Source organism: Cetorhinus maximus, chromosome 23 (genome assembly GCF_964194155.1).
Source record: "Cetorhinus maximus chromosome 23, sCetMax3.hap1.1, whole genome shotgun sequence".
NCBI classification, from domain to species: domain Eukaryota; kingdom Metazoa; phylum Chordata; class Chondrichthyes; order Lamniformes; family Cetorhinidae; genus Cetorhinus; species Cetorhinus maximus.
This window is the reverse complement of record NC_135901.1, coordinates 24,162,838-24,175,631: the sequence shown is the minus strand read 5'-3', so window position 1 is coordinate 24,175,631 and position 12,794 is coordinate 24,162,838. Positions and strand designations below refer to the sequence as shown.

General features: G+C 44.5%; 4 protein-coding genes across 4 annotated transcripts in view; 1 reads left to right on the top strand and 3 right to left on the bottom strand.

Moving 5' to 3' along the window:
* The window catches only part of LOC144697392 (uncharacterized), a 558,602-nt gene that overhangs the window by 156,027 nt on the left and 389,781 nt on the right, over positions 1-12,794 (bottom strand). The window lies entirely within an intron of this gene.
* The window catches only part of LOC144697427 (uncharacterized), an 87,418-nt gene that overhangs the window by 41,321 nt on the left and 33,303 nt on the right, over positions 1-12,794 (top strand). The gene's annotated exons all lie outside the window — the stretch shown is intronic.
* LOC144697062 (uncharacterized) overlaps positions 1-12,794 on the bottom strand; it is a 464,933-nt gene that overhangs the window by 422,188 nt on the left and 29,951 nt on the right. The window lies entirely within an intron of this gene.
* Positions 1-12,794, bottom strand: part of LOC144697323 (uncharacterized) — a 90,979-nt gene that overhangs the window by 60,138 nt on the left and 18,047 nt on the right. The window lies entirely within an intron of this gene.

The following is a 12,794-nucleotide window of genomic DNA, read 5'->3' as shown; positions in this document are numbered from 1 at the left end:
TTGCCTCACATCCTTTAAAAAGTACCTGGATGAGCACTTGGCATGTCATAACATTCAAGGCTATGGGCCAAGTGCTGGTAAATGGAATTAGGTATCAGGTGTTTCTCACGTATCGGTGCAGACTCGATGGGCCAAAGGGCCTCTTCTGCCCTGTGATTCTGTGAAACGGTGGCTGTTTTACTCTTAATCTGGCAATTATGGCATTAAGAATAACATGTCAGAGAAAGACAAGATTTCAGTGCGGTGACACTAGGCCGGACTAAAGTTCAGTTAATATGATTGCCGAGCAGTAATCAGCGGCACTTGCAAATTATTCTGTCTTGAATATATTCCAGATGCAAATCCATGAAAGTTTAGATACTGGGGAATCAATGGATTTGGTGATTGGGAGGAAAAGTGGAGTTAAGGCGGAAGATCATTTAATGGTGCAGAGGCTCAAGTGGCCATTTGTTCTCTCGCTGCTCCTATTCCTGGTCTTCTTATAAACATCATTTTGAATCATTTCCGTGTGAGCACAGCAGATGCTGCACCCACCCTTTCACCTCCTCCCTTCCTACATTCCAGGCCCTTAACACACTTTCCAGGTGGCACAGTGATTTCCTTGTACTTGTTGCAATTTAGTATCGTGTTTTCAGTACTCATGATGCCGTCTCCCCTACACTGAGGAGATTAAATCAGATTGGGTGACTGCTTTGTGGAACATCAACATCCAGTTTGCAAGCGTGATCCTGAGCTTCTGATCATTTACTATTTCAGTTTTGACCTCTCTGGCCTCAGCCTCCTGTACTGTTCCAATGAGTCTCAAAGGAAACTCGAAGAACAGCAGCTCATCTTTGATCAGACACTTTACAACCTTCTGGACTCAACATTAATTTCAACAATTTCAGATCATAACCACCACTCCCATTTTTTTCAGACAGTTGGTGCTTTAATTGTCCTGTTATCATTCATCTGGACCTGTCTTTTGTCTCTTCACTTGTCCCATTAGTTTATTTACTTGTCTTCTTATCACCCAGTGTTGCCTTGCATTGTCTTTTTGTTTTGCATTGCTTTGTCATTTAATCACTCCAGCCTTCCATCCAATCACAAGACCGTTTGTTCTTTCTTCCTCTCGCCTTCTCATTTCCCTGACTCCGTACATGTTGGAAAACAACTAAATGCCTAAATTCTTACAGCTTGATAAAAATTTAGCGGCCTGAAACATTTACTCTGTTTCCATCTCCGTAGACACTTCATCTCTCGCTCTAATTCGCAAACAGAAAATGCTGCTAAGAATCAGCAAGTCAGGCTGAGTCTGTGGCCGCTCTCAGCGTTTGTAACCGTCACAACGCCCGGGTGATTGACGGCAGATCCAGACCAATAGGAAGAGGGGGCGGCTCTGGAAGACCGAGAGGGAGGAGTTGGTCCTCCAAGCAATCGGAATGAATGATCATCCATCCGGCTGGCGCCCTGCGCGCAGGCGCAATGTCGTTGTGACTGAAACCTGGGGCTTGCGGGAGCAGATGGCGGAGGGATGGGGAGGAAAGGTGAGAAATAGCGTAACTGAGGAGAGGAATGGTGCCGGAGGATGGACTAGATGTTTCATAAACACCAGGTGTCGGTCTCTAGATCCGAATGAGAAGCTGCCGGACCTGCGTTTGCACCAAATCGAGCAAAGCTGCCGACCTCCTCCGGTCACAGGCCCGAGTTAACGGCCGCCATCTTTCTAGGGACAATGTGCATCAGGGCGCATGCGTGGTCATCGTTGTTCCTGTCAGCAGGAGGAGAGAATATTGTGCATTTCTACACTGGACTTACAGGGATGGATTTTGGAAACTGCTTTTACAGGGGGTTAGAAGGGGAGGATTTACACACAACAAACTCAAACCTACAGAAATGTTTGTTTCTTCTCAATTTCTATCCTGGATTGACAGTGATTCATTTTGTAAACCAAAACAAATACACCTGTTATGAAAGATTGAACAGATTGGAGCTTTCTTTTTCCTTTAGAAAAGGGAAGAGTTAGCAGTGAGCTGATAGAGATCTTTACAATGATCAATGGGTTGGACGCGGTAGATATGGAGAGAATGTTTTCACTTTAAATTTCTTGACTCAGAGAGTGGTTACAATATGAAACTCAGAAAACCGTTGAGATAATTTTGAAAGGAAACTAGATAAGTACGTGAGGGAAATGGGAATAGAAAGATAAGCTGAAAGGATGAGATGAGGTGCATGGAATGGGAGGAGAAACATGTGGTGTTTCAAAACCAGCAGAGTAGTTGGACAGAATGACCTTTGTTTTTTGAATATTCTGAGTATTTCAATGTAAATTCCTTTTACAGGGTATTCAGAGGGTTGGATTTGCAGATGGGAAATTCAGACCAAACATCAAATCAAGATCTGGTAGAGTCACTTGATTCATCAGAACCTGAATATCATCGGCCTTTGAATGTGGAAGGAGAAATGTTTGTTTGTTCTGACTGGAAGGAAAGATTTCAAACAACATTGCGACTGGAATAGCACTGAGACAGACACACACGAGTGAGTGTGTTTCAGTGCACTGATTGGAAAGAGCTTTAACCAGCAACACTGCCTGAAAAAAAAGTGCACCATTCACAGCAGGGAGGGACTGTACACATGTTCAGTGTGTGGATAAGGCTTCAACTGATTGTCAAACCTGGAGAGAAACAAGGACACCCACACCATGGAGAAACCGTGGAAATGTGGGGACTGTGGGAAGGGATTCAATTACCCATCTGAGTTGGAAACTCATCGACATATTCACACTGGGGAGAGGCCGTTCACCTTCTCTGTGTATGGGAAGGGATTCACTCAATCATCCAGCCTCTACACACACCAGCATGTTCATCGTGGTGAGAGGCCATTCACTTGCCTTGAATGTGGGAAGGGATTTAATGCATTATCAACCCTCCGGACTCACCAGCAAGTTCACTCTGACCAAAGACCATTCAAATGTTCTGACTGTGAGAAGAGCTTTAAAAGCAGAAAGGACCTACTGATACACCAATGCTCTCACACTGGGGAGAGGCCATTCACCTGCGCAGTGTGTGGGAAGAGATTCACTCAATCATCCCACCTCCTGACACACCAACTTGTTCACACAGATAAGAGACCTTTTAAATGTTCTGACTGTGAGAAGAGCTTTAAAAGTAAAAAGGATTTACAGAACCACCAACGCACTCTGACTGGGGAGAGGCCATTCACCTGCTCCGTGTGTGGGAAGGGATTCACTTGTTCATCCCACCTTCTGAAACACCAATTTGTTCGCACTGATCAGAGACCGTTCCATTGTTCTCACTGTGAGAAAAAATTTAAAAGCAAAAGGGATCTTCTGAAACATCAACATACTCACACTGGGGAGAGGCCGTACACCTGCTCTACCTGTGGGAAGGGATTCACTCGGTTAGCCCACCTGGTGAGGCACCATCGAGTTCACACTGGGGAGAGGCCGTTCACCTGCCCTGAGTGTGGGCAGGAATTCATTGATTCATCTAACCTTCTGATACACCAGTGAGTTCACACTGGGGAGAGACCGTACACTTGCCCCTTGTGTGTGAACAGATCACTCAGTCATCCCATCTCACTACACACCAACTTGTTCACACTGATCAGAGACTTTTTAAATGTTCTGACTGTGAGAAGAGCTTTAAAAGTAAAAGGAATCTGCTGACACACCAGCAAGTTCACACTGGGGAGAGACCGTTCACCTGCTCCATGTGTGGGAAGGAATTGGCTCAGTCAAAGAACCTGCTGAGACACCAGCAAGTTCACATGCAACAGCAGGGGATGGATTCTCCTGTTATTGCTGCTTTTAACCTCATCGAGGACTGAATCATGTCTGGACGCCTGTTTCAATGGGGTTCCACAGTTTTGTGGTTTACATCAATTATTTAGACGTAGGGGCAATGATTAAGAAATTTTCAGATGATACAAAAGCTGCTGGTTTGTTTAACAATGAGGAAGGAAGCCATGGACTGCAGAATGACTTTAATGGACTGGTCAGAGGGCAGGAAAATGGCAAATGGAATTCAATCTGGAGCAGTGTGAGACAGTGAATTTGGAAGGGCAACAAGACAAAAAAATGGGTTAATGCAGTTAATGGGTTAATGTAGAGGAACAGAGGGACCTTGGGGTGCATATCTACAGATCCCTGAATGTGAATGGACAGGTAGTTCAGGTGGTCAAGAAAGCATTTGGGACACTTTCCTTTCTTGTCCGGGGCCTAGAATGTAAAAGCAGGGAGATTATGTTAGAATTGTATGAAACACTAGTTAGAGCACAGTTAGAGTACTGAGTATAGTTTTGGTCACCACATTAAACAGCTAAAAAGTAAGACTAGATACATTAATTAGCATAAAACTGAAGTCAATTTGATAATTTATCTTATAATTACAGTCAATGTTTCATTCATCAAATCTAGGGGATAAAGGTGAATCTAACTAACAAGGAATTTTAACTCTTAATTTTTCAGTAAATTAAACTCTGAGGTGTTTAGATAATAAGAGTTAAGAAAAACATTTCAGTTAATTCCCTATAAAAATAAGGTGACTTCAGCACAATGGAAGAAGCTGATTTGTGAGTAGCCGCTGAAACTTTATTTATTTTAATTGTAAGTTTATTTTTCTTAAGTCAGTTAATAATTAGATAACTAGACATGGCACAGCATCTCAGTCCCATGGACTGCACATCCAGTTCCATTTGGGAAAACCAGGACACTCCTCGTATCCTAGACAATCAGAACTGCAGGAAGTGTCATCAGCTGGAGCAGCAGGATGCAAAGAGGAATGATGAAAAGGTGTTTTAGTGACTGGAAAACTGTTTCCAGTTGGGTTCCGGATGGCTCAGGACAAGGTTTGTGCTTTTTGTGGTATATATCAATGATTTAGCCATTAGCATAGGGAGCATGATTAAGACACTTCCAGCCTTGTTGTTGACAGTGAGGAAGAAAGCTGTAGATTGCAGGAAGATATCAAAAGACTGATCAGGTGGGCAGATATGTAGCAAATGGAGATCAATCTGGAGAAGTGTGAGGTAATAAATACATTTGAGGAGGGCAAACACGGCAAAGGGAAATAATATTACTGCTATGATAGTGAGAAGTGTAGAGGAACAGAGGGACATTGGAGTGCATGTCCACAGACCCCTGAAGGTGACAGGAGAGGTAGATAAGGTGATTAAAAAGGCAGACAGGATACTTTCCATTGATAACTGAGACACAATACAGGAAGAGGGAATATTTCCAGCATTTTCTGTTGATGAAAGATCACAGACCTGAAACTCCTCTCTCCACAGATGCTGCCAGAGCTGCTGAGTATTTCCAGTATTTTCTGTTTTTATTACAAGATCAGGGAGGTTATACTAGAGCTGAATAAAACACTAGTTAGATCGCAGCTAGATTACTGAGTACAGTTCTGGTCACTGCATTACAGGAAGGATGCGTTCACACCACAGAGGACATTTACGAGGATGTTGACAGGACTGGAGAATTTTACCTGTGAGGAAAGATCAGATAGACTGGGATTGTTTTCCTTGGAACAGAGGAGGCTGAGGGGAGATTTAACTGAGGTGTATAAAATTATGAGGGGCCCTGATAGAGTGGATAGGAAGGACCTATTTCATGAAAGAAAAGTCAATAACTAGGGAGTTTTCATTTAAAGTAATTTGCAGATAATTGGGAGGGTGAGGGATTCACTGAATCATCCCATCTGTGGAGACACCAGCCAGTTCACACTGGGGCGAGGATGTTCACCTGCTCTGTGTGTGGGAAGGGATTCACTCAGTTATCCACTCTGCTGAGATACCAGTGAGTGCCATCATCACGAGTGGCTTGGTGGCACCATTAGTGACCGAGCTGGCTGAATCCTAAAGGACTAAACTGCTAGGTTGGGTCTGCGGCAGGTGCTGAGAGAACCAACAAGAGAGCAAAACATACTTGACCTCACCCTCATCAACCTGTCTGCTGCAGATGCATCTGTCCATCACAGTATCAGTTGGAGTGACCACTGCACAGTCGTTGTGGAGGCAAAGTCCGGCCTTCACATTGAGGATACCCTCGGTCATGTTGTGTGGCATTATCACTGCGCTAAATGGGATAGATTTCAAACAGATCTAGCAACTCAAAACTGGGTATCCATGAGGTGCTGTGGGCCATCAGCAGCAGCTGAAATGTACTCGAACACAATCTGTGACCTAAGATAAAAGCAAAAAACTGCGGATGCTGGAAATCCAAAATAAAAACAAAAATACCTGGAAAAACTCAGCAGGTCTGGCAGCATCTGTGGAGAGGAGCACAGTTAACGTTTCGAATCCCCATGACTCTTCAACAGACCTGCTGAGTTTTTCCAAGTATTTTTGTTTTTACAATCTGTGACCTCATGGCCTGGCATATCCCCACTCTACCATTACTGTCAAGCCAGGGGATCAAACCTGGTTCAATGAAGAATGCAGGAGGGCGTGCCAAGAGCAGCACCAGGCATACCTAAAAATGAGGTATCAACCTGGTGAAACTGTACCACTGGATTACTTGTGTGCCAACAGCATAAGCAGCAAGTGATAGAGCTAAGCGATCCCACAACCAACAGATCAGATCTAAGCTCTGCAGTCCTGCCACATCCAGTCATGAATGGTGGTGGACAATTAAACAACTCACTGGAGGAGGAGGAGGCTCCACAAATATCCCCACCCTCAATGAAGGGGGAACCCAGCACATCAGTGCAAAAGGTAAGGCTGAAAATTTTTCTACAGCCTTCAGCCAGAACTGCTGAGTGGATGATCCACCTTGGCCTCCTTCAGAGGCCCCTAGCATCACAGATGCCAGTCTTCAGCCAATTTGATTCACTCCATGTGATATCACGGAATGGCTGAAGGCACTGGATAGTGCAAAGGCTGTGGGCCCTGATAATATACCGGCAATAGTACTGAAGACTTGTGCTCCAGAACTTGCCGCACCCATAGCCAAGCTGCTCCAGTACAGCTACAACACTGGCATCTACCCAGCTATGTGGAAAATTGCCCACATGTCCTGTACACAAAAAATACGACAAATCCAACCCAGCCAATTACCGCCCCATCAGTTTACCCTTGATCATCAGTAAAGTAGTGGAAGGGGTCATCAACAATGCTATCAGGTGGCACTTGCTTAGCAATGACCAGCTCACTGAGGCCCAGTTTGGGTTCTGCCAGGGCCACTCAGCTCCTGACTTCATTACAGCCTTGGTTCAAACATGGACAAAACAGCTGAACCCCCAAGGTGAGGTGAGAATGACTGCCCTTGGTATCAAGGCCGCATTTGCATGAATGTGGCATCAAGGAGCCCTAGAAAAATTGGAGTCAATGGGAATCATGGGGAAAATTCTCCACTGGGTGGAGTCATGCCTAGCACAAAGGAAGATGGTTGTGGTTGTTGGAGTTCAGTCATCCCAGCCCCAGGACATGCCTGCACGAGTTCCTCAGAGTAGTGTCCTTGGCCCAACCATCTTAGCTGCTTCGTCAATGACCTTCCATCATAAGGTCAGAAGTGGGAATTTTCGCTGATGATTGCATAATGTTCAGCACCATTCATGACTCCTCAGATACGGAAGCAGACCATGTCCAAATGCAGCAAGACCTGGACAATATCCAGGCTAAGGTTGACAATTGGCAAATAACATTTGCACCACGCAAGTATCAAGCAATGAAAATCTCCAACAAGAGCAAATACAACCATCACCCCTTGATGTTCAATTGTATTACCATCACTGAATCTCCCATTATAAACATCCTGGGGGGTTACCATTGACCGGAAATTGAACTAGACTAGCCATATAAATAATGTGGCTGTGAGAGAATGTCAGAGGCTAGGAATCCAGTGACAAGTAACTCACCTCCTGACTCCCCAAAGCCTGTCCACTGTCTACAAGTCAGGAGTGCTATGGAATACTCCCCACTTGCCTGGATGAGTGCAGCTCCCAGAACACCCAAGAAGCTTGATGCCACTGAGGACAAAGCAGCCCCCTTGTTTGCCACCACATCCACAAACATTCACTCCCTCCACCACCAACGCACAGCAGCAGCAGTGTGTACCATCTACAAGATGCACTGCAGGAATTCAGCAAGGGTCCTTTGACAGCACCTTTCAAACCCATTACCACTACCATATAGAAGGACAAGGGCAGCAGATAGATGGGAACACCACCATCTGGAAGTTTCCCTCCAAACCACTCACCATCCTGACTTGGAAATATATAGGCTGCTCCTTCACTGTCACTGTGTCAAAATCCTGGAACTCCCTTCCTAACAGCATTGTGGGTGTACCTACACCACATAGACTGCAGCGGTTCAAGATGGCAGCTCACCGCCCCCTTCTCAAGGGCAATTAGGGATGGGCAATAAATGCTGACCCAGCCAGTGAAGCCCATATCCCGTGAATGAATAAAGAAAATGTCTTCTGTGAGGACAAAAAGGCCAAGTACAGTGATTGATGCTGTTCCTTGAATTTTTGGGGGGTTTGCCGCACAGTGAAGATTATGTCTGTGGTGCTTCTCAATGGGGGAAAACCGCACTGTGACTCTGGAAGGAGCTCTTTGGCCACTAAGAGAAGGTGATTGAGGAGATTCCTTGCAATGATCTTTCCAGTGGCAGGCAGCAGAGAGTCTCCTCTGTAATTACTGCATTTGGACTTGTCTCCCTTCTTAAATATATTCACAACCAGACTGTCCCAGAGATCCCCTGACATGCATCTTTCTTCCCAGATCAGGAATATGAGGTTGTGGAACTATGCCAGGAGCGTAACACCGCCGTGTTTCAGAATTTCAGCAGAAATTCCATCTGCTCCAGAGGCTGTGCCATTTCTCAGCTGTTGAATGGCTTTTTCACTTTCGCTGTGGATCGTGGTAGCACCGAGACTGAGTCAGACAGGGTATTGAGGAATGGAGTTGAATAGTAAGACCCTAGGAATTACAGAGGATGAGAGGGACCTTGGTGTCCATGTCCATAGATCCTTGAAGGCAGCAGGACAGGTGTATAAGGTGGTAAGAAGGCATGGGGGATACTTGCCTTTATTAGTCGAGGCATTGAATACAACAGCAGGGAGGTTATGTTGGAGTTGTATAAAATGTTACTTAGGCCACAGCTGGAGTGGAGCTCTGGTCACCACACAATAAGAAGGATGTGATTGCACTGGAGAGGGTGCAGAGGAGATTCACCAAGATGTTGCCTGGGCTGGAGCATTTCAGCTATGACGAGAGACTAGATAGGCTGAGGTTGTTTTCCTTAGAGCAGAGAAGGCTGATTGAGGTGTACAAAATTATGAGGTTGGTAGATAGGAAGAAACCTTTCCCCTTAGTGGAGGGGCCAATAACCAGTGGGCATAGATTTAAGGTAAGGGGCAGGAGGTTTAGAGGGGATTTGAGGATTTTTTTTTCACCCAGAGGGTGTGGAGTATCTGGAACTCTGCCTGAGGGGGTAGTAGAGGCGGGAACCTTCTCAACAATTAAGAAGTATTTAGATGACCACTTGAAACGCCATAGCATACAAGACTATGGGCCAAGTGCTGGAAAATGGGATTAGAGTAGATAGGGGCTTGATGGCTGGCATGGACATGATGGGCCGAAGGGCCTCTTTCTGTGCTGTAAAACACTAAGACTCTATGAAATATAAATTGTTGTTCCTTTTACATTTGGCACTCTTGCGAATTGTCCTGATGAATACAAGATGAAAAGCTTCGACACATGGTCTTTCTTCAGCAATATTTAAGTTCTGTACTGCCGAATGACTATTTGCATTTCAATTATATTCTTTGTCATTGTAACCTGTCTTAGCATTCACTCCATCAAGCAAACCAGGAGGAAAGTAGATGCTGTGACTATCTCAGAATGTTGTTTTGTATTTTACACTATCTCCCAATGGGGATGATCACCCAGCATGACAATAGAATGTTCAATGTTATTGTTTGTTGTTTCCTATGTCCCAAATGTTATTTAATGTTGATTTAAGGTTCAGAGAAAGCAGTGGAATTGCTTGAACAAAAGCACTCATAGTCAGTGGAGGATAATGTTTACTTGAGTTCCTCTAAAGTTGTGGTCCTTACAGACACTGATACTTTATCCTCAGTATGAGGCAGTCTGCTCTTGTCCACCTGATGGGACAGGAAGTATTCCTGTGTGAGTGTGTGAATGTGGTTCTCTGTGTATGAGAATGTGGTTGTGTGTTCATAGGTGTCTGTGAGTGTGTGTGCTGCTTCTCATTAGCTGTAACACAAACCTTCCTCTGTCTGAGCAGACGATGTTGGTTCTCTGAGAATCTCATTGAGTGATTTGAATGGTACCATTCAGAGATTCTTCATCCAGAGTGAAACTACAGGCTGACCGTGTGCTGTGTAAAACCTGACATCTACACATCCAGGGCCCACTTCTTCTGGAACAACATGAAGTCTCTGCTGTTTTGAAGATCCCTTTCTTTCCCCTCACTATTTTCCTCAGATTGTTCACAAATTCCTTGTGTACATCATCCTCCAACACAACTATGTTCTCCACTTTAAATACTTCCATCAGATAGCCATGGAATTGCTGTTTTAACAAGAATCAGTTCTGAAACCCTATCACTTGGATCCAGATCTTCCCACAACACACCAATTGATAGCCCATCTGTGTTCCACATTTTAACGTGATTGTCCAATCTAGAAAACATAGATAATTTAACTCCTTTAAAACTGATTCAGCACATCTGCTCCACACAAACTACAAGAGATTTTCTTTGAGATCAGTTATTCCTTTATAATCTGTGCTGTTCTGAATGATGACAGTATTAATCTTCTCCCTAAGATAAAAGCAAAATACTGCAGATGCTGGAAATCTAAAATGAAACCAGAAAATGCTGGAAAAACTCAGCAGGTCTGGCATCATCTGTGGAGAGAGAAACGGAGTGAACATTTTGAGTCTGTAGGACCCTTCTTCAGATCTAAATAGGAATAGAAATGTGATGGATTTTAAACTGTTTAAGAAGGGTGAAGCAGGTGGAGCAAAATGGAAGGTCAGGATTTGGGGGAGCCAAGGAGAAGTTTGACAAGGCACAGGACAGTGGGAGTGTTAATGGTAGTGTTTGAGTTTTGGTAAACACCTTGTCAAACACTAGGAGGAAAATGGCAAACAATTAAGGTGAAAATGGTGAAAGGGACAAACGGAAATCCCGTCAGAGAGAAGAGCTGAACTTCATTAACCTTCTCCCTAACCTGCATGGATTTACAAAAGGGAAATCATGCTTGACAAATCGACTGGAATTTTTTGAGGATGTAACTAGTAGAGTTGATGAGGGGGAGCTAGTGGATGTGGTTTATTTGGACTTTCAGAAGGCTTAGGACAAAGTCCCACATAAGAGATTAGCGTGTAAAATTGGGATTTGGGGTAGTGTATTGAGATGGATAGAAAACTGGTTGGCAGACAGGAAACAAAGAGTAGGAATAAATGAGTCTTTTTCCGAATGACAGGCAGTGACGAGTGGGGACCACAGGGATCAGTGCTGGGACCCCAGCTATTCACAATATATATTAATGATGTAGATGAGGGAACTAAATGTAATATCTCCAAATTTGCAGATGACACAAAGCTGGGTGGGAGGGTGACCAGTGAGGAGGATGCAGAGATGCTTCAGTGTGAATTGGACAAGCTGAATGAGTGGGCAAATGCATGGCAGATGTAGTATAATGTGGATAAATGTGAGGTTATCCACTTTGGTGGCAAAAACAGGAAGGCAGATTATTATCTGAATGGCTATAAATTGAGAGAGGGGAATGTGCAAGAAACCTGGGTGTCCTCATGCAGAAGTCACTGCAGGTAAGCATGCATGTGCAGCAGGGGGTAAAGAAGGCAAATGGTGTGTTGGCCTTCATAACCAGAGGATTCGAGTACAGGAACAGGGATGCCTTGCTGCAATTATACAGGCCCTTGGTGAGACCACACCTGGAATATTGTGCACAGTTTTGGTCTCCTTATCTGAGGAAGGATGTTCTTGCGATAGAAGGAGTGCAGCGAAGGTTTACCAGACTGATTCCTGGGATGGCGGGACTGACATATGAGGAGAGATTGAGTTGGATAGGATTATATTCGCTGGAGTTCAGAAGAATGAGGGGGGGATCTCATAGAAACCTATAAAATTCTAACAGGACTAGACAGGGTAGATGCAGGAAGGATGTTCCTGATGGTGGGGAAGTCCAGAACCAGGGGTCACAGTCTGAGGATACGGGGTAGACCACTTAGGACTGAGATGAGGAGAAATTTCTTCACCCAGAGAGTGATGAGCCTGTGGAATTCACCACCACAGAAAGTAGTTGAGACCAAAACATTGTATGTTTTCAAGAAGAAGTTAGATATAGCTCTTGGAGCTAAAAGGATCAGGATGCGGGAGCAGGCTATTGAGTTGGATGATCAACCATGATCGTGATGAATGGCAAAGCAGGCTTGAAGGGCTGAATGCCTACTTCTGCTCCTAGTTTCTATGTTTCTGTCCTAGCCCTGTCACTTCATTTATTGAAACCAGGGGCTCTCCTTATTCTAATGATGACATTCCCGATCTGCCCAGTTGCCCTTGAAGTCAGCCCTTAAATTGTTTGTACATTGTTTCATCATGTTCCCACATTTCACTAACAAATATTGAAATGTTTACTCCACACCCATAGGGCTTCATCTGTTTAAAGCCACAAACAGGAAAGTCCAGTTTTCTCCTGGAGTTTGCAATAAATCAGCTTTTGAAATGATGCAGAGTTTCAGCCAATGAGGGAGATCCGGGCTCAGCCCCGCCCCTCATTCACTCCGATTGGTTGA